General features: G+C 41.6%; 1 long non-coding RNA gene across 1 annotated transcript; it reads right to left on the bottom strand.

Moving 5' to 3' along the window:
• Nucleotides 1–5,030: 5,030 nt before the first annotated feature.
• LOC117502355 lies at nucleotides 5,031–25,506 on the bottom strand. Its single transcript, XR_004558277.1, has 3 exons — nucleotides 25,495–25,506; nucleotides 21,176–21,182; nucleotides 5,031–5,109 (listed from the first exon to the last, which is right to left on the bottom strand). It is a non-coding gene; the product is annotated as an uncharacterized LOC117502355 (long non-coding RNA).
• Nucleotides 25,507–26,384: the final 878 nt, after the last annotated feature.

The raw sequence follows: 26,384 nt of genomic DNA, 5'->3' as shown, positions 1-26,384 counted from the left end.
TAAGCAGACCAGACTGAGAGGGGTGACCAACTGCTTAGGAACATTGTAGTATTTTACAAGCTTTACACAGGTGAAGAAACAAAACAGGAAATCAAACAACATGATATAATAAAAGAATATCTATTTCATGAGAAGTCTGCGCAGGTGGTTATGCCACAGGCAGGGGCCATTCAGAATTCCTCATGCCGTCAGTGGGTCTGTTTCCACGGCAATGTCCATTCCCGTGGCATCTCATGGCCAGTCCAGCACCCTGTCTTCAGTAGCCGTCCCATTATCCGTGCCTTGGACAGAGAGAAAAAGGGCAAAATTGGTAGGCCACAAAAACTACACCTAAGGTATAATTCAGCAGTAAATCAACAGGAAAGCAGAGAAATCCAAAGGTGATCACCAGCCGCTAGCCCTAAGCTTCACTAACAGACCTAGAATTTAGATAAAGTTGAAACTCACCTATGGAGCAAGAGAACTGGGCTTAACAGAAATGTGATCATGAAATCTAGTGCAAAATTGCATAACTTCATCCACAGACAGGTTTTCACTGCAGCATGAATTTTAACTGCACGCAATAAATTAGTTTGTACCTATTTAATATTGTTCTCTTCAAAATAACATTTTTATGCTTTATTGCTGTTATTGTGTGTTTTCTTTGCATGTAAAATGACAAGTGTTGCATTCGGGGAGAGAAAAAAAAAATTCTTGCACTTTGCGCCCAGATGGAGGCAGCATCTTCATATCGGTTGTCTTTTTGCAGTCTTTCGTTAATGTTGCTGCAACGTACTTTGTCATCTTTTCCTGTTCTACCTGCTTAGAGAAACCAGATGATCCTCAGTTGGTGTCTTTCAGCACAGCATAAAATAACATCCAATGCCACAATTTATATGCTCAAAAGGAATAAAGTGAAGTACTTTTTGCCTGTATCTGTCAGAGCACCCCCCCATGCACACACACAACACATGACAAATTGTATAGTATCACATTGTTTCTCCAGCTTTAGTTAGACTACTGGACTATTTTATAAAATGTATATGGTGACTGTCCTGCACAACATGATGCAGCTCAGTGTTCCTCCACAGCATTTTAATATTTTACAAACAAAAGGAAAAGCATGTCTATAAGTTGGACTAGATTCTAGAATATTGTATTTATGAAAAAATGTCACAGAGAGGAAAAAAATACAAGTTTCACCAGTCTATAAGTCACATTTATTTTTAAAATGTGGTACAGTTATTAAATTCACGTGTTCTTCAATGCAAAGAATGTTGTTTTTCTTTCTTTCTTTTTTTCTCATGTCTGCCCGTGTCAAACAGTCCAGCTTCATCCCTGTATCAGCAGGCTTGGTGATAAAAGCTTGTCTATTTTATTATTATTAAAATTTGTCTTGTGAGATTTTATGATGCATTTAATTATTTCTCAAGAGCAATTCTCAGTTGAACTGATTTTCAGTATTGCAAGAACAAGAAAGCAAAATTGTTTTCTTCCTTAGGAGTAATATTTAAAATAAAATGCAGTGCTATAATACTCTCGGCAGTATGAGCATTACCTTCTTTATAATTTGCAGTTAATTGGTATCCCAGTGCAAAGCATATATATATATATATATATATATATATACGTGGTGTGTCCATAAAGTAACGGTCCTTTTTATGTTTTTTTAAAAACTATATGGATTTCATTCATATGTTTTTACGTCAGACATGCTTGAACCCTCGTGCGCATGCGTGAGTTTTTCCACGCCTGTCGGTGACGTCATTCTCCTGTGAGCACGCCTTGGGAAGGAGTGGTCCCGCCCCCTCGTCGGATTTTCATTGTTTGGAAATGGCGGAATGAAAAGGACTTTTTTTCCATCAGAATTTTTTCAGAAGCTGTTAGAGACTGGCACCTGGAAACCATTTGAAAAGGTTATCTGGCTTTTGGTGAAAATTTTACGGGCTTCACAGAGAATAAGGACTTTAACTACACAAGAGCTGGACATCAGCTATTTTCTGGTAGATTTCACTTTTAACAAGAGATTTTGTCATGGAAAGCCGTGTGGAGGCTTCGCTTGTCACGACCAATTCGCTGATGAAGCGAGACAAAGGAAGACCTCCATTTCGGAGTGTTAGAGGACAAGTTTGGACATGTCCAGCTCTCCACAAGTTCTCTTATACTCACTCGACTGGTAAGCACTGAAAGCCAAGATAGGCATGTCCACAATGAAAATCCGACGAGGGGGCAGGACCACTCCTTCCCAAGGCGTGCTCACAGGAGAATGACGTCACTGACAGGCGTGGAAAAGCTCACGCATGCGCACGAGGGTTCAAGCATGTCTGATGTAAAAACATATGAATGAAATCCATATAGTTTAAAAAAAAAAATAAAAAGGACCGTTACTTTATGGACACACCATGTATATATATATATATATATATATATATATATATATACACACACACACACACACAGTATGTATAATATGGGCTGTTTTACAGTCAGGGTGCATAAATGATTTTAAAGATAAAGTTGGTTTAATGACTGTCAGGATTTGTGTTCTGTCTGCTTTTATTTCTTTGCTTTGATTTGTTTGTTCAGTTACTTTCTGTTTTGTTTAGTCTCTTGCTGGGGTTTTTCCTGCTTGGGTCTGTCTGTCCCTTTCTCTCTTGTCTGTCTCTGCTGGCTCTTGGTGGTGGGTGTTTCCCTCTCTCTGGCCACACCCTCTTTCTGGAGCGTTCCAAGCACACCTGCTTTTAATCTGCACCTCATCCCCTGGGTGTATATAAGCTCCTCATTTTGGCTTGCTCCTTCGTCAGATTGATGTGCCTCCTCTCCCGCTCTGTTTTTGTATTCTCGAGCTGCTTGCCTTACATGTGTTATGATTACCTGCCTGTATCGACCACGTTTTTTGCCTGATGTATTTGGTTTTGTTACTCTTGTTGGACTGCCTCACTGTGTACTGGACCCCGTTTACTGCTTCAGTAAACTGCTTTTACTTACAGAGCTTGTTGTGAGTCTTGCATTTGTGTCCAGCCTAAAGGTGCGTTTACACATAACCAAGACGCGTTACGAATGTCATTTTTCTGTCATTCGTGACACATTCCTGACATTCTTAATGTGACTTAACGCATCTGAATAGGTTTCTTAATAGCGCGTGTTGGTGCGTGATATTATTGATATTCGTGGAGCATGTTTTTGCCTGTCAAAAAATCTTCCACGAATCTCACACACCACCCTCATTTTGTCTCACGTCGTGGAGGTCGCAACTGAGCGTATTGATCCATCTTGATGAGTAGTGATCCTTAACAGAACGTGACAACGTTCGTAGTGGTTCCTGTGATGGTTCTTGGAGCCCAAACTGTCACGCGTTATTACGAAGTGACACGGAAACTGTCAAGTTTTGACCCGACTTGTAACGCGGCGTCACATTTCACTGCGCGCCACGACGAATCAGTTTTCTGTCACGTGCGCACAATTAAACTCGGCTCCAAGTGTCTGTACACAGTTCCTGCTGAAGCTCCTCAGGACTCTCCTGCAGGTGTTCCACCTGCTGTAACCGATGAACGGGAGAACGAGTCTGAACCAGAGGAGTGAGAGGAGACTCACGTGCAGCCAGACATCTCTGCACCTCCTCCAGTTCGGCGGAGGAAGAAGCGCGCGCACAATTAAACCCTGCGCTGCACAACATTGTTTGATTGCTGACATCAAGTCGGCTAAAAGTCAAATTTCAGTGCTCTTCAGCGCGCTCCTGCAGGTGTTCCACCTGCTGCATGTGCCTGATGTTTGGGGAAATGCGCCAGACCAGAGCCGCATGAAGCCACACATCTGGCTCTGTCTGTCTCCTCCTCTGTGCGCCACTCCATGGCACAGAGGCCAACTACGCATGCAGTCACAAAGTTCTTAAAGACTGGAGCGATCTGAATTCGGTTGGATGAATATGGGAGTGTGTGTGGAGACAATTCACCTCGTTCACAACGTGACAGAACTTAACGATGCGCTGTTACGCGCAATAGCGCGCGATAGCGATTAACAACGCGGAACACTATTCTTGACCGTGCGTAATGGTTCCTGATAATTTTCCGGCAACATGTGCCATTAATCATAATGTGTGGTAACAGGTTGCAACAGTTCCTGAGGACACCTGATGCCTCTGCCCCGAATAATCACATTCGTGATCAGCGGCCAAGAATGTGTACTTCGTGGTATTCGTGACTTGTCGTCGTCATGTGTAAACGTAGCATAACCAGTCCAGTTACCTAGAACAGATGGTGGAAATGACCAAAAAAAAGTTTAGTTTGCTATACATGGATAACTACTACTGGTCTATCAGCAGCAATGGCCATTTGGTTTGATATCCCCATTAGTTTACAAGCAGAACTCTAATTATACCAGTTTTTATCAAAATATTTCTGTCATTTCCATGATGTCGAATTTTGATGGGCTGCCAGAACTATTATTTATTTAGTAGGTAACCACTAAATGGACTAATTTCCCTATCAAAGCCTTCTGTATAACAATCTAACTCCCAGGATCACTGCCCAGTGGGGAAACGACTTCAAACAGGCATTCAAAAATAAAATGACCTCTCTCGAAACAGAGTGCATTTCACACTCAAGCATCAGTGTTATGTGAATAATAATCTTTAGTTTGAAAGAGGTAATCACAATCTATGATGCCACAAAAGGGTGTGTGCCTAATTCACTCAAATGTCTTAAATATTAGGGTGTAACTCTCAGTCTGTCAAAAATGTCCTCTCTGGACATGCTTATCATCCATCACTATTTGAGAATGCAGAAACACAATAGCAGTTGTATACATACATAGTTATATACTATAGCTATGTATGTATAATGTCACTGCATGAACACGGAACAAGATAGGGAGTACTTTGAATGATTTTTTTTCTTGGGGTGGGGATTGTTTGTTTTTTGGTTTGTTTATTGAAATTGTATGGAGAGGTAGGTCTGAGTATAAACTCCAATATCAGATTGCTTGCAAAGAAATATTGGTTTGAAAACTGAGCAGCAAATAACTAGTGAGCAGACTGATGATTGTGAATACTCGTAATTAATCATGATAGTAGCAGTAATAATTTGGGTTATCTCATGATGCTTGGAGAGAATTTGAACATACTACATGTAACTTAAAATGATTTAACTGCTTTGATTTACTGGACAGGAGGGGCTTTAAAAATACACTTTTGTTTTTCTTTAAAAAAGTAAATTTAATGAGTTTTCAGTGAGGCAATATACTCATACATACAACCATAACACATTAAGACACACGCACACATACAGACAGGCTATTATTGGTAGAAGCACACAGTAAATTAACCTTTTCTATTTTCAGTATTTTTTTAATCAGTTAAATTTACCTACCTCACAAAGCTTTGAAGAGGAAGTCAGCTTCCATCTGACACGGCTGACTTTACCTTCCCAAAGTTTTCATCTGTTGGGATCTGAAGGGAATCTATACATTTTGAACCCCTTGTTATGTCTATTTGCGCACCCGAATGCACAACAACCCGGCATTTTCAGTGACTAAATAAACTCATTATACACACAGATAGGTTAACAGCGAATGCAAATTTGGCCCCAAGATGGCACCATGAGTCACGTGACCATTCTTTTTTATTTATTTATTTTAGCTCATGTCGCTACTCTGTGTATAAAGGGACTCTAGCTTGGACTAATCTTTGTATAATTTACACAACAATTATTTAGTCAAAAACAGTCCTCTCCGGAAATGTTGTACTTGTTATTTCCAATAGTACAAGCCCTGTTCTGGAAAAGAGGCCTAGAAAAGCGAGTAGGTGTACCCCAGCTCCCAGAAAAATTCCAGTGCCACCATGTATTTCCCCTGACCGTCATATATAACCAGTCTGGTGTCTGTAGTTGTCAAAAGTGGTGCAAATCTGTGGAAGGTTATATGACGCCCTCTCTGAGACTATTTTTTGTCCACGTGTACCATATATCATAGGATATAAACATTTATACTCACCAAAAGCTTACAATGTTTACAATATATGGTGATTTGGGGGTGATGAATTCAAATATGGCAATCTCATTTAAGTATAATGAATGGTAATTCAACACGGTGGCCGCTATGGCCACCAAAAAAATAAAAGTCATTATACAACCCCTGGCAAAAATTATGGAATCACCGGCCTCGGAGGATGTTCATTCAGATGTTTAATTTTGTAGAAAAAAAGCAGATCACAGACATGACACAAAACTAAAGTCATTTCAAATGGCAACTTCCTGGCTTTAAGAAACACTATAAGAAATCAAGAAAAAAAATTGTGGCAGTCAGTAACGGTTACTTTTTTAGACCAAGCAGAGGGAAAAAAATATGGAATCACTCAATTCTGTATAAGCTTCTATGAAACCTAAAATCACAGAAAAAGTCTGTCTGGAGTATTTGAAATACTCATTTGTATGAATACATCACATTAGAAAACTTAGACAATTTTTTAATTAATGTGTACTTTATATTAGAAACATGCAAAATTTGTTCTTAATTTTGTCAGGACAGTATGACTGCCACCAATTTTCATACTTATTACATTTTACAAATTCCTTCATGCAGCTGTACTATATTGCACATTATGTTTGAGGTTTAAGAGATTATTAAGGCTAGTATTGAATAATTATTAGGATATTGAGCTGGATGAGTCTTGTTTTGTTTACATTACAAAATACTGAAACAGCTTACTCCTGTAGAGATCTTTACAAAATTTGAAAACATTTGTACGAGGTCTGTCAGAAAAGAGGGCTCCGAGCGGCCATCGACAGGCTGAAACGACTAGATCATTTCCAAAGTGAAGGCTGTGTTGATCCGGGATGTCATCTGACTACCAGAGAAATTGTGGAGGTGTACATCAGCACTTTTGCGGCACATTCCACTGTTACAGGAAATTTTGTAATGAAAGACGTGCGGAGGAATTCCCGCGTCGGCACGGAACTGCAATGGCACACAACAAAAAGCACGTCCCTGTTGGAAGTCTCACAGGACAAGTTGTGACATGCCCAACGACAAGTTGTGACATGCCCAGCTGTTACACAATTTCTCGGATACTCACTCGACTGAAAAGCCACCGAAAGCCGTCTGAATCTTCCGAATGGTTTCCAACACGGACGTGCTTTTTGTTGTGCGCCATTAGCGGCTCCATCCCGACGCGTGAATTCCTCTGCACGTCTTTCATTACAAAATCTCCTGTAACAGTGGAATGTGCCGCAAAAGTGATGATGTACACCTCTTCCACAATTTCTCTGGTAGTCAGACAACGTCCCGGATCAACACAGCATTCACTTTGGAAATGATCTGGTTGTTTCAGCCTGTCAATGGCCGCTCGGAGCGCGGCGCGCCCTGCTGTCTTTAATCCGGTTGTAATGATCCTTAATCTGTATGACGCCCCGAGTATCTTCACCGAAAGCCGTCTGAATCTTCCGAATGGTTTCCACCTGGCTGTCTCTCACAGTTTCTGGAAAAATTTGATTCAGCACTGCTCCAATCGCTCAGCCTGACAATGAAAATCCGACAAGGGGGCTGGACCAGTGCTCACACAAAGCCTGCCCACAGGTGAATGACGCAACCGACAGGCGTGAAAAAACTCACGCATGCGCACGAAAGTTCAACCTTGGCTGATGCAAACGCACATGATTCAAATCCATATAGTTTTTTTAAAAAATAAAAAGGTTGGATAGTTTTCTAACAGACCTCGTATATTATAAATCCATGGAACCAATCAAAGTAAGTTAAGTACATTATTAATTTCGGCTGCAGTATATAGACATTTATTATATGCAGTATCTTGATCTCTATTTGTGGTCAGTTTTGAGAGCTTGATCGTTATCTTGTGGTGAGTAGTGACCCTGCTTTGTACCTCTGATGTACCAGGGGTGAAGACTGTGTTGGAGGTGCACCCTAGATCCTAGAACCTACAGATCTGTGATGATGAAAGGGTTCATTGTATTGTAGTCAGCATCAAACGTGGTTTTGCAGAACTGCATCACCACGACTGTCACTGGTCAGTTTTCAACTTGATTTCCCTTCACAAAGATGTTTACATACAGAAGTCCACGTGTGGATTACCATGACAGAATATTTCCGATTATGACCATTTACATATTTTGACTTTATGAAAAGTCTATCTTTGATTTAGATGCCCTGAGCACAAATACTTTGTGGACCAACTGATGAATAAAAACATGTTTTCAAGGTCATCATAAAATTGTATCATTAAGTATTCGTGTCGGTACTTTGTATCAACGAATATCAAAATGTATGTACTCGTACTTGTAATCAGTCTGGAAAAAAGTGTTTTTGGTGCATCCCTAGCTGTAATATAACAAAATGGTGGACAAAAGTTAAGTGCTGTGAATACTTTCCAGGTGCATTATATACGAGGTCTGTTAGAAAAGTATCTGACCTTTTTATTTTTTTGCAATAACCTTATGGATTTGAATCACGTGTGATTGCATCAGCCAAGCTTGAACCTTCGTACGCATGCGTGAGTTTTTTCACGCCTGTCGGTTGCGTCATTCACCTGTGAGCAGGCTTTGAGTGAGGAGTGGTCCACCCCCCTCGTCGGATTTTCATTGTGAGGAAAATGTCTGAACGGCTGGAGCAGCGCTGCATCAAATTTTTCCAGAAACTCTGAGAGAACGCCAGGTGGTCACCATTTGGAAATTCAGATGGCTTTCAGGGACGATTTTATGGGTATCACACAGATTAAGTTTTGCTTTGCTGTATCTGTTAGCTGTTTAATCTGCGTAGTTAGATTGATCTAGATAACGATTTATTTCACAGTGTAATCTTCACATGCCTTAATTAAAGCACTCTCTCTGCTGAATCACCTCTAAATTAGTCACACATTATTCACTTTGTGTGTTTTTAGGAATCCGCTAGCTTAGAGCAGCTATTAGCTCTTAGCCGATTTAGCATGGCGGCTTCTCCTGTCTCTCCCCCACTTTTCTGTGCTGGGTGTGAAATGCTTAGTTATTCCTCGGCCATCCTTAGGCAGTAACGGTACTTGTAATAAGTGTAGCTCATCCAGCCTGGCCTGGGCGAATTGCAGACTCCGGCTCTGCACCTTGGAAAATCCTACAGCTAGCCAGGCCCCTGTAGTTGGTGTGGACCAAGGTAACTTAGCCCGCCGTAGCTGTCCCCCAGCAGATCCCGAGCAGCCGGGAAAGCAGCCGGCTGGGTGACTGTGAGGAAGAAGCAAGTATTCTAAACAGAATCCCCCTGTAACACCACCAACCCGTTTCACATCTCTAACCGTTTTTCCCCACTTGGCGACACACCCGCCGAGGATCAACTCTGGTTATTGGCAACTCTGTTTTGAGAAATGTGAAGTTAGCGACAAAACCAGCAACCATAGTCAAATGTCTTCCGGGGCCAGAGCAGGCGACACTGAAGGAAATTTGTAAACTGCTGGCTAAGGCTAGCGTAAATTTGGTAAGATTGTAATTCCACGTCGGCAGTAATGACACCCGGTGACGCCAATCGGAGGTCACTAAAATTACATATTGAATCGGTGTGTAACTTTGCAAAAAACAATGTCGGACTCTGTAGTTTTCTCTGGGCCCCTCCCCAGTTGGACCAGGAGTGACATGTTTAGCCGCATGTTCTCCTTGAATTGCTGGCTTCCTGAGTGGTGTCCAAAAAAATGAGGTGGGCTTCATAGATAATTGGCAAAGTTTCTGGGGAAAACCTGGTCGTGTTAGGAGAGACGCATCCATCCCACTTTGGATGGAGCACTCTCATCTCTAGAAATCTGCCATTTTATTAAACCCTCCAATCGTGACTATCCAGGGTTGGGGACCAGGAAAACAGAGTTGTAGTCTTACACACCCTCTGCACCTTCTCTCCCCCTGCCATCCCCCCAATACCCCATCCCCGTAGAGACAGCGCCTGCTCTAGACCAGTAATAATAATTGATCAACATATTGACCTGGTTACAGCACGATGATATGTTAGTTAAATAGTCAACACCCCCGAGTCACACTAACTGTCAGAATGCTCGAAGCACGGGTCGAGGAGGAGGATTAGCAGCATCTTCCACTCCAGCTTATAATTAAGACCATACAGAGCTTTAATTCATTTGAAAGTTTCTGTGGTAGGCTCTCAGTTGTCCAGTTGGTTTCCATAGTAGAGAAGCTTGAATCTTCGACGGACTGGGTTGCTTGACGTGAGGACGTTTCGCTTCAAATCACAGAAGCTTACTCAGCTAAAATTCTTGCTCTGGTAGTCTGACTTCTGTCTTGACTCTTGTAGAGAGAATAAACCAGAAGCCAACAAAAGCTGGGAGTTTTAAACCTAACCAGACCCTTCATTTGAAAGCTGGACTCTTAGTCTTGTCCATCCAAATTGGAAGTCTCAAAAAAACATTTTATTTGTTATTATCTATCTCCACCTGGTCGTTACTGTGAGTTTCTCGTGTGAATTTCAGACCATTTGTCTGACTTAGTGCTTAGCTCAGATAAGATATTATAGTGGGTGATTTTAACATCACATAGATGCTGAGAAATTACAGCCTCAACACTGCATTTAATCTATTATTAGATTCAGTTGGCTTCACTCAAATGTAAATGAGACCCACCCACCATTTTAAACCGCACTTTAGATCTTTTTCTGACATATGGCATACAATTGAAGACTTAACAGTATTCCCTGAAAACCCCCTGTTGTCTGGATTCATTTCTTATAACATTTACATTTACTTTAATGGACTACCCAGCAGTGGGGAATAAGTTTCATTACAGTAGAAGTCTTTCTGAAAGGCGCTGTAACGCTGTAACTAGGTTAAGGATATGAGTCCTTCTTTATGTTCTTCAATGCCATATACCAACACAGTGCAGAGTAGCTACCTAAACTCTGTGAGTGAGATAGATTATCTCGTCAATAGCTTTACATCCTCATTGAGCACAACTTTGGATGCTGTAGCTCCTCTGAAAAAGAGAGCCTTAAATCAGAAATGCTTGACTCCCTGGTATAACCCACAAACTCGCAGCTTAAAGCAGATAACCCGTAAGCTTGAGAGGAAATGGCGTCTCACTAATTTAGAAGATCTTCATTTAGCCTGGAAAAAGAGTCTGTTGCTCTATAAAAAAGCCCTCCGTAAAGCTAGGACATCTTACTATTCATCACTAATTGAAGAAAATAAGAACAACCCCAGGTTTCTTTTCAGCACTGTAGCCAGACTGACAAAGAGTCAGAGTTCTATTGAGCCGAGTATTCCTTTAACTTTAACTAGTAATGACTTCATGACTTTCTTTGCAAATAAATTTTTAACTGTTAGAGAAAAAATTATTCATAACAATCCCAAAGACATATCTTTCTGTTCGGCTGCCTTCAGTAATGCTGGTATTTGGCTAGACTCTTTCTCTCCGATTGTTCTGTCTGAGTTATTTTCATTAGTTACTTCCTCCAAACCATCAACATGTCTATTAGACCCCATTCCTACCAGGCTGCTCAAGGAAGCCATACCATTAGTTAATGCTTCGATCTTAAATATGATCAATCTATCTTTATTAGTTGGCTATGTACCAGAGGCTTTTAAGGTGGCAGTAATTAAACCATTACTTAAAAAGCCATCACTTGACCCAGCTATCTTAGCTAATTATAGGCCAGGGGTAGGCAACCTGTTCCAGAAAGAGCCATGAGGGTGCAGGTTTTCTTTGCAGCCACTGACTCCACCAGGTGATTTCACTGATTAACTGATTCCATCTGCTCAAAGTGATATTAATCAGTAAAATCACCTGGTGGAGTCAGTGGCTGCAAAGAAAACCTGCACCCTCATGGCTCTTTCTGGAACAGGTTGCCTACCCCTGTTATAGGCCAATCTCCAACCTTCCTTTTCTCTCAAAAATTCTTGAAAGGGTAGTTGTAAAACAGCTAACTGATCATCTGCAGAGGAATGGTCTATTTGAAGAGTTTCAGTCAGGTTTCAGAATTCATCATAGTACAGAAACAGCATTAGTGAAGGTTACAAATTTTCTTCTTATGGCCTCAGACAGTGGACCCATCTCTGTGCTTGTCCTGTTAGACCTCAGTGCAGCTTTTGATACTGTTGACCATAAAATTTTATTACAGAGATTACAGCATGCCATAGGTATTAAAGGCACTGCGCTGCAGTGGTTTGAATCATATTTATCTAATAGATTACAATTTGTTCATGTAAATGGGGAGTCTTCTTCACAGACTAAGGTTAATATTGGAGTTCCACAAGGTTCTGTGCTAGGACCAATTTTATTCACTTTATACATGCTTCCCTTAGGCAGTTATTATGTAGAAAGCATTGCTTAAATTTTCATTGTTACGCAGATGATACCCAGCTTTATCTATCCATGAAGCCAGAGGACACACACCAATTAGTTAAACTGCAGGAATGTCTTTCAGACATAAGACATGGATGACCTCTAATTTCCTGCTTTTAAATTCAGATAAAACTGAAGTTATTGTACTTGGCCCCACAAATCTTAGAAAACATGTGTCCTAACCAGATCCTTACTCTGGATGGCATTACCCTGACCTCCAGTAATACTGTGAGAAATCTTGGAGTCATTTTGATCAGATATGTCCTTCAATGCGCATATTAGCAAATATGTAGGACTGCTTTTTGCATTTGTGCAGTATCCTCCAAAAGTAGAAAGGGTCTTGTCTCAGAGTGAGTGCTGAAAAGCTAATTCATGCATTTACAGTATTTCTTCTAGGCTGTACTACGTAATTCATTATTATCAGTTGTTCCTAAAGTTCCCTGTAAAAGCCTTCAGTTAATTCAAAATGCTGCAGCTAGATTGCTGACAGGGACTAGAAGGAGAGACATATTTCACCCATATTGGCCTCTCTTCATTAGCTCCCTGTAATTCCAGAATAGAATTTAAAAGTCTTCGTCTTACTTATAAGGTTTTGAAACAATCAGGTCCCATCTTATCTTAGGGGACATCATAGGACATACACCCCATAGAGCGCTTCGCTCTCAGACTGCAGGCTTACTTTAGTTCCTAGGGTTTTTAAGAGTAGAATGGAGGCAGAGCCTTCAGCTTTCAGGCTCCTCTCCTGTGGAACCAGCTCCCAATTCGGATTAGGGAGACAGACACCCTCTCTACTTTTAAGATTAAGCTGAAAACTTTCCTTTTTGAAAAAGCTTATAGTTAGGGCTGGATCAGGTGGACCCTGAACCATCCCTTAGTTATGCTGCTATAGACTTAGACTGCTGGGGGGTTTCCCATAATGCCACCCAGTGTTTCTTTTTATTCACCTCTTTTTGCTCTGTATGCACCATTCTGCATTAATCATTAGTGATTGATCTCTGCTCTCTTCCCAGCATGTCTTTTTCCTGATTCTCTCCCCTCAGCCCCAACCAGTCCCAGCAGAAGACTGCCCTCCCTGATCCTGGTTCTGCTGGAGGTTTCTTCCTGTTAAAAAGGGAGTTTTTCCTTCCCACTGTTGTCCAAGTGCTTGCTCATAGGGGGTCATTTTGACCGTTGGGGTTTTTCTGTAATTATGTAGGCTTGTGCCTTACAATATAAAGCGCCTTGGGGCAACTGTTTGTTGTGAAATTGATTTGATTTGATTAATGGAGTGTTACAGCCGGTTTTAAAGATGGTGCATAATGGCGGAGGGCGCGCCGCGCTCCGAGCGGCGATCGATAGGCTGAAACGACCAGATCATTTCCAAACTGAATGCTGTGTTGATCCGGGACGTCATCTGACTACCAGAGAAATGGCAGAAAAGGTGGACATAGCACTTTTCCGGCACATTCCACTGTTAAAGGAGATTTTGTCATGAAAACAGGAGCGGAGGAATTTGCCACAGAGCCGCTAATGGCGCGGAACGAAAGCACCTCCGTGTTGGTCTCACAGGACATGTTTTGGCATGCCCAGCTCTTCGACAATTTCTCGGATACTCACTCGACTGAAAAGCCACCCAAAGACGTCTGAATCTTCTGAATGGTGGAAGAGCTGGGCATGTCCCGTGAGACTTCCAACACGGAGGTGCTTTTTGTTCTGCGCCATTTCACGGCTCCATCCTGACGCGCAAATTCCGCCACACGTCTTTCATTACAAAATCTCCTGTAACAGTGTAATGTGCCGAAAAAGTACTATGTCCACCTGTCTTGCCATTTCTCTGGTAGTCAGACGATGTCCCGGATCAACACAGCCTTCACTTTGGAAATAATCTGGTTGTTTCAGCCTGTCGATGGCCGCTTGAAGCGGGGCGCCCTCAGCCGCTGTGGGCCGTCTTTAATCCGGTTGTAATGCTCCTTAATCTGTATGATGCCCATAAGATCTTCACCGAAAGCCATCTGAATTTTCCAAATGGTTTCCACCTGGCTGTCTCTCACAGTTTCTGAAAAAATTTTGATGCAGCAAAGCGGCAGTCGCTCAGCCATTTTCCTGACAATGAAAATCCGCCGAGGGGGCTGGACCACTCCTCCCACAAAGCGTGCTCACAGGCGAATGACGCAACCGACAGGCGTGAAAAAAGTCACGCCTGCGCACGAAGGTTCAAGCTTGGCTGATGCAATCACACGTGATTCAAATCCATATGGTTTTTGCAAAAAATAAAAAGGTCGGATACTTTTCTAACAGACCTCGTATGCAGCTTATACTGCGGTGCAACTTATATACTTTCAGAATGGCCATTTTGCAACAACAAGAGACAACGGTCGCTGTTCTGCAGCTGGGTGCAGCAAAAATAGACGAGAAGTCTGTCAGAGTTGCCAACTTTAGGACTTTGGCTGGAGTGAGACTCTGCGCGCACATAGCGTGCGCCAAAAATTTTTGATTACCCTAACCCTAATTTTTTTTAAAGAGTTCTCGTTTACTAATAAAAATAATAATAGAAGGGAAACTCTGCTTGATTTTTCTCCTCTACATCCTCCTTCCATTTTCTGAAATATTTCAGTAAGGTCATCTACAGGCATGTGAGAGGCAAATAAAGAAAAATGTTAAAATTGGCTGGGGATCAAATGAGCCCTGAAGCTGAAGGGTTTTAGCCATGCTAATGCTTCCCAGAACCATTTTCTGCAGTGAATTTGCAAGGACAGATAGGGAGGCAACTGTTTATCCAACTCTTTACAAGCTGGACAAAATCTATCTTCATATGCCAGCAACTCCTGTGCAGTGTGAGTCTTCTCCAAAATTGGAGAGGAGGACTCAAGCTTAACACCACTGAAATGATCTTATTTTTAAATAAAACCCATTTGAAGCCCCCAAATCAATATTTTATTATGGCACAATCAAATATAACACAAGTATACGAGGTCTGTTAGAAAAGTATCGGACCTTTTTATTTTTTTCAAAAACCTGATGGATTTGAATCACGTGTGCTTGCATGAGCCAACCTTGAACTTTCGTGCGCATGCATGATTTTTTTCACACCTGTCGGTTGCGTCATTCGCTTGCAAGCAGCCTTTGTGTGAGGATGGGTGGAGTCTCTCATCATTTTTTCTTTGCAAGGAAATGTCGGAACGACTGGAGCAGCGCGACTGCATGAAATTTTGCCACAAACTGGGCAATAGTCAGGTGGAAACCATTCAGATTATTCAGATGGCTTTCGGTGACGATCCTCTGGGCATCACACAGATTAAGGAGCCGTACAACCTCATCATTACATCATTACAACCGGTTTAAAGATGTCCGCACAACAGTGGAGAGCGCGCCGCGCTCCGATCGGCACCAACACGCTGAAATGACCGGATCATTTCCAAAGTGAACGCTGTGGTGATGCGGGACCGTCGTGTGATTATTCGTGCGAAATTCATCAGCACGAAGCTGATGGCGCAGCAACAGCGCCTCTGTGATGAAGTCTCACAGGACATGTTGTAACATGCCCTGACATGTCCAGCTTGTCCACAATTTCTCGGATAGTCACACGACTGAAAAGCCACCGAAAGCCGTCTGAATCTTCCGAATGGTTGACGAGCTGGGCATGTTACAACATGTCCTGTGAGACTTCAACACGGAGGCGCTGTTGCTGTGCCATCAGCTTCGTGCCAATGAATTTCGCCGCCACTCTTTTCATGGCAAAATCTTCTTTCACAGTGGAATGTGCCGAAAAAGTGCTGATGTCCACCTCTTCCGCAATTTCTCGGATAATCACACGAAGGTCCCACATCATCACAGTGTTCACTTTGGAAATGATCCGGTCGTTTCAGCGTGTTGATGCCGATCGGAGCGCGGCGCGCCCTCCACCGTTGTGCGGCCGTCTTTATACCGGTTGTACCGCTCCTTAATCTGTGTGATGCCCAGAGGATCATCACCGAAAGCCATCTGAATGGTTTCCACCTGGCTATTGCCCAGTTTGTGGCAAAATTTGATGCAGTCGTGCTGCTCCAGTCGTTCCACCATTTCCTTGCAAAGAAAAAACGAGAGACTACACCCATCCTCACACAAAGGCTGCTTACAAGCAAATGACGCAACCGACAGGCGTGAAAAAAATCACGCATGCGCACGAAGGTTCAAGGTTGGCTCATGCAAGCACACGTGATTCAAATCCATCAGGTTTTTGAAAAAAATAAGAAGGTCCGATACTTTTCTAACAGACCTCGTATTGCTAATGTCTTTAATTGAAAATGTAGTCAAAAATTTCAAGATGCACATAGAACCTTTATTATTTAACATACATAACAGTGCCCTCTTTAATTGTTCCATGCAAGATTGGCCAGTAGATGTCGCCATGCTTAACTGTATCAAATGCTCTAAACACTGAACCATTTCAACACAATTGCTTCATATTTATTCAGTGGTTCAAAGCACTTTGGTTTCTCTGTCAGTAATAATTTAGCTATAAACTACATCAGTAAGCACATTTTTTTTAGCGCATGTACACGGATAGACATAAAATCATGCTAACCAGGACATTAATGTATGACATGTCCTTTAAATTACCTAGTTTGCAACTAGTTAAACTCTGTAGCCTCTGTCTCAACACACAATTTACTGATTAGACTATGTCTGTGGTAACAATGGTCCCAAATTTATTAGACAATAGATTATGTTGGCTTACCTTGTCATCCAAAAAGTGGTTGAATCAGAAACAAGCTTCGAACCTACGCTAGATTCTCTCTGAACTCTTCATGCGCAGCTGACATATCAGGTGCCAGTTTTTCAGCAAATTAACAATCAGAGAATACTGCAGCGAGAACTTTGTGAGCAGATGTTAATAGCTGTTTCGGGTGTGCTTCTTAAACTCCTCTCCTTTCATTAAGAAACAATGTGCTGTGGTCTGGTCTACTCTAATCTAGTCATCAACAGAAAACTTAATGTGAGAAATTTTTATTTTGGCGTTACATTTCTTGTTTGTGTGAGAGCGTGAGATTGATGCTGAAAGTGTGAGTGTCATGCCAGACGTGTGAGAGTTGGCAACCCTGGTCAGTTCTATGCAAATGCTGATGAGATGAGATGCGACATGGTGAGTGCCAATCAGAGTAAAGAGGCAGCGTGACATCAACTGGCTGCTCACTTGAACAAAATAACTCAAGAATGCCGCATGCTCGGAAACACCTATATTTCTGTATAAATCTAATATGGCTGACATCTTTCATCTGAATTTTTTAAACATTTGCGAGAAATAAACACTTCTAAATCTAAAAACACTGCTTTTGTAACCAGATAACACCTCTAAAGTGCTTTGCAAGGCATCTGACAGAGATGGTAGCATGCTAACTAGTGATACAGTAACGTCACTGGGAAAGGTTTTGGACTGAAACAAATCAAGCAAACTTTGGTTCCATCAAGTAATCAAGCATGGAGGAAAAAACTCATCGTGACACTGTCGGGTTTTCCTATACTGGCTTGTTATCATTAAACATTGTACACATTAATGGCAAGTAACCATGAGCTGGCCACACTGCAGGAATACCCATCAAGCGATGATAACCATTATCACCACTAAACCTCGTCAACAGCTCCGTCAGCACTGCAGTCACATTTACATTTGTTTATCTAAAGAAGTATAAAAATGCAATGTGCATGTCTGTGAAAGCAGCTGCCCTTCTGTTGTATCCTTTAACGGTTTGTTTGAAGGTGCAATAAATTCAAAATGCTGTCTCCTTAACGTGCGTGCATGCTTTTGTAAAGCCTGTAAAAGAAGTCAAACCCTATAAAGCAGCCGCTTTGTGCAGCTGTGTTCTGGCTTCATGTGTCTGGATTCCACTGGCAGACGGAGTGTAAACACAAAGGGTTAATCAGTAAGCGAGAGCCAACTGTCAGTGAGTGTGCTTTCAAAAAAAAAAAGTGTTTGTATTTGAGGGAAAGTGAGAGAACTTGAGTAGAGGTGTCTTCATATGACACCATATTCCCAAGCCTTCACACCGCGGTCTTAAACAGCGTTAGTGCTGAGCCGCTGTGTGTTGTCGTGCATGTACGACTCCACGTGCATGAGAATGCGTTTGCGTGTGAGTGAAGACGGCATATGGACAGTACCTCCCTTCCTGTTGGGAGGGGAAAACATGGCACTCTGCGACCCATAGCATGACCTCTGACCTCTTAGGATCACACATAAACGCAGATACCTTCACATACCCAGATGTGTGTGTCAGTGCTCATCTGAAAGTGACAGTTAAGCAGGAAGATGGGATTGTTTTCTCAGGCTGTGCCTGTGTCTGGAATTCACTCAGATTTTCTTTTTTTTTAACCCATATGTCACCCCACATGAGGACTTAACAGTGAAGACCTACCGAATATGAAGTTACATTTGCATCCATTATCTAACCGATGTGTGTGTCTTGCATTGTGGGATTGCTGCCAGCATGGCTCCTTTTACAGACAAGGAAGAAATTTGCACACTGGTGTAGTTGTTCACCCAACAAAAGTATCATGTTTAGTATGATCTTCCCAGAATACATAATTGGGGAGGGGATAATGTGTTTTTTGGTGAATAGTATACAAATAATGAAAGTTTACAAGTTCAATTGTACGAATATTTAATTCGGTGAAATTCAATGAGGCGAAGCATAAGTCAGAAGAGTATTGCATTTGATGTCTTCTGCCACCATCTCTGTTTCTGCATGTCTGAAACTAGAAGCACCTGCTTGCAGCAGAATGCGGAAAAGACAAAAAAGCTCTCTGTGGGTGCGTGTGAACAACTACAGTCACTGAGAAACAGCGGAGAGCTGACATTTGCCGTTTGGTATGTTTATGTCTTTTGGGTCAAGGATGAACGGTGCCAAAACGGAACATTGACAGGACTAATATTTTTGGAGAAACTACGGATATTAGCTAAAATTGTTAACTACATTCGGACTCGCATGCTATTCCAGCAAGGGACAGTAAATCATCTTTGTGTGCATGTGTGATTTCATTTAGTAAGTTCAGGTACATAATATAATTGCAAATACATGGATGACACAAGAAAGTGAAAACACTTATTTCCATTGTGGTCCATTTCAAAATCAATTGACAAAATAGAAGTAATAATAAAATAACATAATAATAATAATACTGATAATAATAATAATAATAGTATGTATATGATAACAGCCTAAACAATTTCTAAAGACGAGGTCTGTCAATAAAGTAACGGTCCTTTTTTATTTTTTTCAAAAACTATATGGATTTCATTCATATGTTTTTACGTCAGACATGCTTGAACCCTCGTGCGCATGCGTGAGTTTTTCCACGCCTGTCGGTTACGTCATTCGCCTGTGAGCATGCCTTGGGAAGGAGTGGTCCCGCCCCCTCGTCGGATTTTCATTGTCTGGAAATGGCGGAATGAAAAGGACTTTTTTCCATCAGAATTTTTTCAGAAGCTGTTAGAGACTGGCACCTGGAAACCATTCAAAAAATTTATTTGGCTTTCGGTGAAAATTTTACGGGCTTCACAGAGAATAAGGACTGTTACTACAGCTTTAAGGACCCCTTTAAGGACATTCGGCGCGCCGCGCTCCGAGCTGCAACGACGCGGCACAAGCCACCGGACCATTTCTAAACAGATGGCTCTGTGGATATGAGACCGTTGTGTGCTCTTTCTCTGTCCAGAGACATGTCCAGCTCTCCACAATTTCTCTGATACTTACTGGACTGGTAAGCATTGAAAGCCGAGATAGACATGTCCAAACTTGTCCTCTGACACGCCGAAACGGAAGTGTTCCTTTGTCTCGCTTCCAAAGCAAATCGGTCTTTACGCGCGAAGCCTCCGCGCGGCTTTCCATGACAAAATCTCTTGTTAAAAGTGAAATCTGCCGGAAAATGGCTGATGTCCAGCTCTTGTGATAACCAGAGAAAGAGCACACAACGGTCTCGTATCCACAGAGCCATCCGTTTAGAAATGGTCCGGTGGCTTGTGCCGCGTCGTCGCAGCTCGGAGCGCGGCGCACCGAACGTCCTTAAAGGGGTCCTTAAAGCTGTAGTAACAGTCCTTATTCTCTGTGAAGCCCATAAAATTTTCACCGAAAGCCAGATAAATTTTTTTAATGGTTTCCAGGTGCCAGTTTCTAACAGCTTCTGAAAAAATTCTGATGGAAAAAAGTCCTTTTCATTCCGCCATTTCCAGACAATGAAAATCCGACGAGGGGGCGGGACCACTCCTTCCCAAGGCGTGCTCACAGGCGAATGACATAACCGTCAGGCGTGGAAAAACTCATGCATGCGCACGAGGGTTCAAGCATGTCTGACGTAAAAACATATGAATGAAATCCATATAGTTTTTAAAAAAAATAAAAAGGCCCGTTACTTTATTGACAGACCTCGTACATTAAGACAGTGAATTAACATTAAAAACTGTTATGTGCCGACGCGGGTTGAGGAGCGGACCTGCGTCTGACTGAACCCAGCGCTAAATAACCAGAACGCGGTTCCAGAAAAAACAAAACAATTTATTTTCCCCCTTTTGTGCAATACTCAGTGTACAAACAAAAAGTGCGTTTATCTGGCGGAGCGAAGGACGGCGCGCTCTCCAGCGCCCAAAGGGATCGAAGCCCGGCGCTTCTGGACCCACGTTCACCGCCAAACACCCCCCAGGTGGACACGACAAACCGACTCTGCGAAGGATAGAAAAGGTGAGGTAAGTCAGCAGCTACAACTAATATCCTTCAAAGGCACACACTATCAGCAACACATTCAGGTCTGAATTTAAGCTTTATGTAAATGAGCAGCTTCTCACAACAGGTGGAGGATCATCTGTCCGCACGCCACGGCCGTGAAAAGCGAGCTGGACAATTCTCATCAATATTCACATATACTGCGTAACAAAATACCAAATTACTGTTAATACTTATTCAGACAATCAATCACCTCTGATGTGTGCTGACAGCATGTGTCCCTCACCCGTCCTCCTTCACAGGCACGATGTGTCAAACCCAGGCGCGGTCCTCAGCGTCTCACAAACGAACATCACAAGGTCGAGTTCCCGGCAATTCTGCTTGAATCACACATGGCTTAAATGCAGAACGCCATCTCATTATCTGCTTCAGCTGAAAGTCTTTAAGGTTGCACGTGAGCATCATCCACAGGTGCTGCATATCACGTTGATGAGGGTGAAGGACTCTTCTGCCAGCACCTTCTCCACAGACAATAAATCAGTTTTCATACCACCTGGAGAGCAAAGAAAAGAAAAGAACACCAAAATGTCCAGCCAAACCCCCCCAACACACAACAAAAAACATTACATAATTAACAGAAAATAAAAAGGTTGTGTTCGTCTTCTAAAAATTGTTGAGGTCTAACATTCAAACATTCTGGACTCACACCCCATTCCAACTCATGATACAAGCTTTGCTTAATTTATTACCACCCTTCAAAAATGTCAGCTACCCATTTTATAAATACCATCCAATCTAGAGCCCATGGATCCCCAAATGCTTCAATTAAATTCATTTTGCTTCCTGCTTTATATATATATATATTATTTCTTTCATACTTTCATGTACAGTACTTTGCAAATGATTATAGGCACATTTAATGCATCATAAAAGCATTCAAAATTATGAAATCATGATACATTCATAAATAAATTAAATGTGTGATTTCAACTTTACTGATAATCGATGTGAAAAATGGGTTCTACTTATGTGTGATCCCCCCCCGTTATGTAAGTCGCACCAGACTATAAGTGAACTTAAAGTATGAGTAATTGTGCTTTACAATCATTTTAATGTTGCATGATCATTTGCAACTGTGTTTCTACTAGCCAGTACACTTACAAAGAAATTATTATTATGGAATAAAAAATACATACTCACTTTTGTTGGAACTGATTTTGTGTTGACATGCCAATAAAAATGGGTGGGAGCATGGGGGGAGACATCAAACACTATTTTTATTATAACTCTAGGATGTGTAATGCCTTTGGACAGTAACGTATTAATAAAATTTAACCCAGGTGGGCAGGACACACAGAAATATGCAACTTATTTATTAACCTTTGGAGACCCATATTGTAATTACACCAACACATTATCCACCCCCATGACTGAGGCCAGTGAAAAGTTTCTATGTTTCAGATTTGTTATTAGACCCACCAATGATGTTTTTGGGGGGGTAATATATTTGTCCATGTGATCTTCACTGACCTGCTGAATTGAATACATCTTATCCTGTTCCGTATTCAAGAAACCGTTTGATCTTCTAATGATTTCAGCGAATAGCAGCTAAAGGTTGAAGACAAAGAAATAAGTAAAGAATACAGCCGAAAAGGCGGAGGAGAATAGAAAGGAGAGCAAAAAGAAAGAAAAGGCAAAAGATGAGGTGAGAGGAGAATGGCATGGAAGAAAAGAGGTGAAGAGGAGCAAAGCAGCAGCTGGCAGGTGTCAGGAGTCACAAAAGACCATCTGCCCATTGAGTACCATCTACACACACACACACACACACAGATCCTGCTTTCCTTCCAGGAGCACAACAGTTCAGCAACAGTTGACTCACATTACATTTGTTTAAGCCACAAGTTTAATGCATCATAAAATTAATTTTGACTGCATTTGATAGTTGTAAAAAATGCAGTTTTAAATGTAAAAAGGGTCTATATGACCATTTAAATCATCTTATTTATTAGGCTTTTCTTAAACTGTTATTTAAATAGTATAGGATGATCACATACCATATAACTGATTTAAAAACTGAGTGAAATACTCATTAAAGCAAGAACATAACTATACAAGGACAATAATTTGATTGCTGGTTCAAACATTGATTGGAAATACGTGCAGAAAGATACTTAAGATTAAGGGTTTTTTATATACGTATATAAACTGTCACTGAGTGATCGCGGTGACTAACTTGTGGCCACTTCTCAATAATAAATGAATAATAGGAAGAAGAATAAGAACTATTTTATTAATCCCAAAGTAAACATTGCTATTTTTCTTTCTTTCTTTTTTTTTTTTACAGTGAGAACAGTGAGTACAACATATTTATGCAAAATGAATGAAGACACTTGCACAAGATGTTGACAGTATTGCACATAGCTCTGAGTACAGCCCCAATTCCAAGTTGAAGTTGGGACATTGTATAAAATGTAAATAAAAACAGAATACAGTGATTTGCAAATCCTCTTCAACCTATATTCAATTGAATACACAAAAAAAGACAAGATATTTAAAGTTCAAACTGATAGACTTTTTTGTTTTTGTGCAAATATTTGCTCATTTTGAAATGGATGCCTGCAACACATTTCAAAAAAGCTGGGACGGCAACAAAAGACTGGGAAAGTTGATGAATGCTCAAAGAACACCTAAATTGGAACAGATGAGTGTCATGATTAGATATAAAAGGAGTATTCCCAAAAGGCTCAGCCGTTCACAAAAAAAGATGGGACGAGGATCACCACTTTGTGAACAACTGCATGAAAAATACTCCAACACTTTAAGAACAATGTTTCTCAACATTCAATTACAAGGAATTTAGGGATTCCATCATCTACAGTCCATAATATAATCAGAAGATTCAGAGAATCTGGAGAACTTTCTACACGTAAGCGGCAAGGCCGAAAACCAACATTGAATGCCCGTGACCTTCGATCCCTCAGGCCGCACTGCATTAAAACCAACATCATTGTGTAAAGGATCTTACGCGTAGGCTCAGGAACACTTCAGAAAACCATTATCAGTTAACACAGTTCGTTGCTACATCTACAAGTGCAAGTTAAAACTCTACCATGCAAAGCGAAAACCATCCATCAACAACATCCAGAAACGCCGCCGCCTTCTCTGAGCTCATTTGAAATGGACAGACACAAACTGGAGAAGTGTGCTGTGGTCTGATGAGTCCACATTTGAAATTGTTTTTGGAAATCATGGACGTCATGTCCTCCGGACAAAAGAGGAAAAAGACCATCCAGATTGTTACCAGCACAAAGTTCAAAAAACCAGCATCTGTGATGGTATGGGGGTGTGTTAGTGCCCATGGCATGGGTAACTTACACATCTGTGATGGCACCATCAATGCTGAAAGGTACAACCAGGTTTTGGAGCAACACATGCTGCCATCCAAGCAACGTCTTTTTCAGGGACATCACTGCTTATTTCAGCAAGCCAGTGCCAAGCCACATTCTGCACGTGTTACAACAGCGTGGCTTCATAGTAAAAGAGTGCAGGTACTAGACTTGCCTGCCTGTTGTCCAGACCTGTCGCCCATTGAAAATATGTGGCTCATTATGAAGTGCAAAATATGACAACGGAGACCCTGAACTGTTGAACAACTAAAGTCATACATCAATCAAGAATGGGAAAGAATTCCACCTACAAAGCTTCAACAATTAGTGTCCTCAGTTCCCAAACGCTTATTGAGTGTTGTTAGAAGGAAAGATGATGTAACACAGTGGTAAACATACCACTGTCCCAGCTTTTTGAAACGTGTTGCAGACATCCATTTCAAAATGAGCAAATATTTGCACAAAAACAAAAAAGTCTATCAGTTTGAACATTAAATATCTTGTCTTTGTGGTGTATTCAATTGAATATTAGGTTGAAGAGGATTTGCAAATCATTGTATTCTGTTTTTATTTATATTTTACACAACATTCCACTTCATTGGAATTGGGGTTGTAACATAATAAATGTAAAGTAATATGATCTGTGTGTGAGTCTGTGCAGGTATGTCCACTATTGTCTACAATACTGCCTCTGTTTTAGGAAGTAGAAAAAAATGTACATTTAAGCAACACTCAGAACCATGCTGCTTTGTGTACACCTGATGGCATCACATCTCATAAGAGAAGCAGATTGGTCCTGATTAGTGCTTGGGTGTGAGACAACTTGGGAAACAGGAGTTGTATGTTGCTTCAGGGCCCCTTCACACATAGTACAAATAAGTACAATTCAGGGCAAATCACGGCGGAACAGCTCGTATTAATGAACCATGAAAACACAGAGCCAATGGGCAGGCGTGAATGATCCCGCTGCGATGGTTTTATGCACAACACCATCACCGCAGGAACACAGTATGAGCAGCTAGAGCATGTGTAACCACATTGTGCAGCTGTTGTGAAAAAAAAAAATACATGCCACCCACAGGATTCGAACCTGCAATTTACAAAAGCTCTAATTGCAAGCCAGACACTTTACCACTGTGCTACCATCACTGGCTTGTAAATGGTGCGGAAAAATGCCTGAAATCGATGCCTTTGCTGTGTGTGATCAGACCTCGCTTTCTGGCCCCCATGTGATCAGATCTGTACATACATATAAGCATTTTATGCAAGTGTGCCCCCCCCCCCCCCGACACACCACATATGTTGGAGGGAGCGGAAGGGAGGGGGGGTCGGGGGGTGGGAGGCACGACACGTGCGCATGTGTGAGACACATGCACCACATGTGTGTTTCTTTTTGCAACGCCACACTCGTGTGGGCACTTAGACAAATTTCACGCCCAGCTCGAAAGTGATCGTCTGCTGACTGTTTTCATGCTAATAGCACGAATGGCCACACATTATCTCAGTGCCAAGTGAGCGGTGTTAGATGTTCGTGTGTGTCACCTGGAATTTGGCCAACACCTGCCGCGAGAGGATTCAATGGGCTCTCACAGTGCACACTCTGTCTTTCAGCCGCTGGTGTGTGCAAATAGTTGTAGCAACAGGTGTATGAGGCGTTGGAGGCAGCTCCGATTTGACACGTATTGCATACGATTCTTGCATCATGCACAATTCAACCACATTTGTACTATGTATGAAAGGGCCCTCAGGAAGGGCATCCGTAGTAAAATTTTGTGCTAAATCCCCATGCAGATCTATGGTGTTTCTGGTGTGGGGACTCTGGACACCTAGGGGCAACCAAAAGACAACCACTGTTAAACTAAAGATTATGGATGGTGTACAAGCTGTTCCAGAGCAGACATGTGGAACTGGACTTGATGCTGTGCACTAATATTTTAAAATACTCTTAGAAACGATCTAGTTGAATCACTAATAATATAATGTCAGTGTTTGACAAGGATGTACTTGCATTTCAAACCACTAATTGAATGAATGAATGA

Source organism: Thalassophryne amazonica, chromosome 2 (assembly GCF_902500255.1).
Source record: "Thalassophryne amazonica chromosome 2, fThaAma1.1, whole genome shotgun sequence".
Lineage (NCBI taxonomy): Eukaryota > Metazoa > Chordata > Actinopteri > Batrachoidiformes > Batrachoididae > Thalassophryne > Thalassophryne amazonica.
This window is presented reverse-complemented; position numbering and strand designations above follow the sequence as displayed.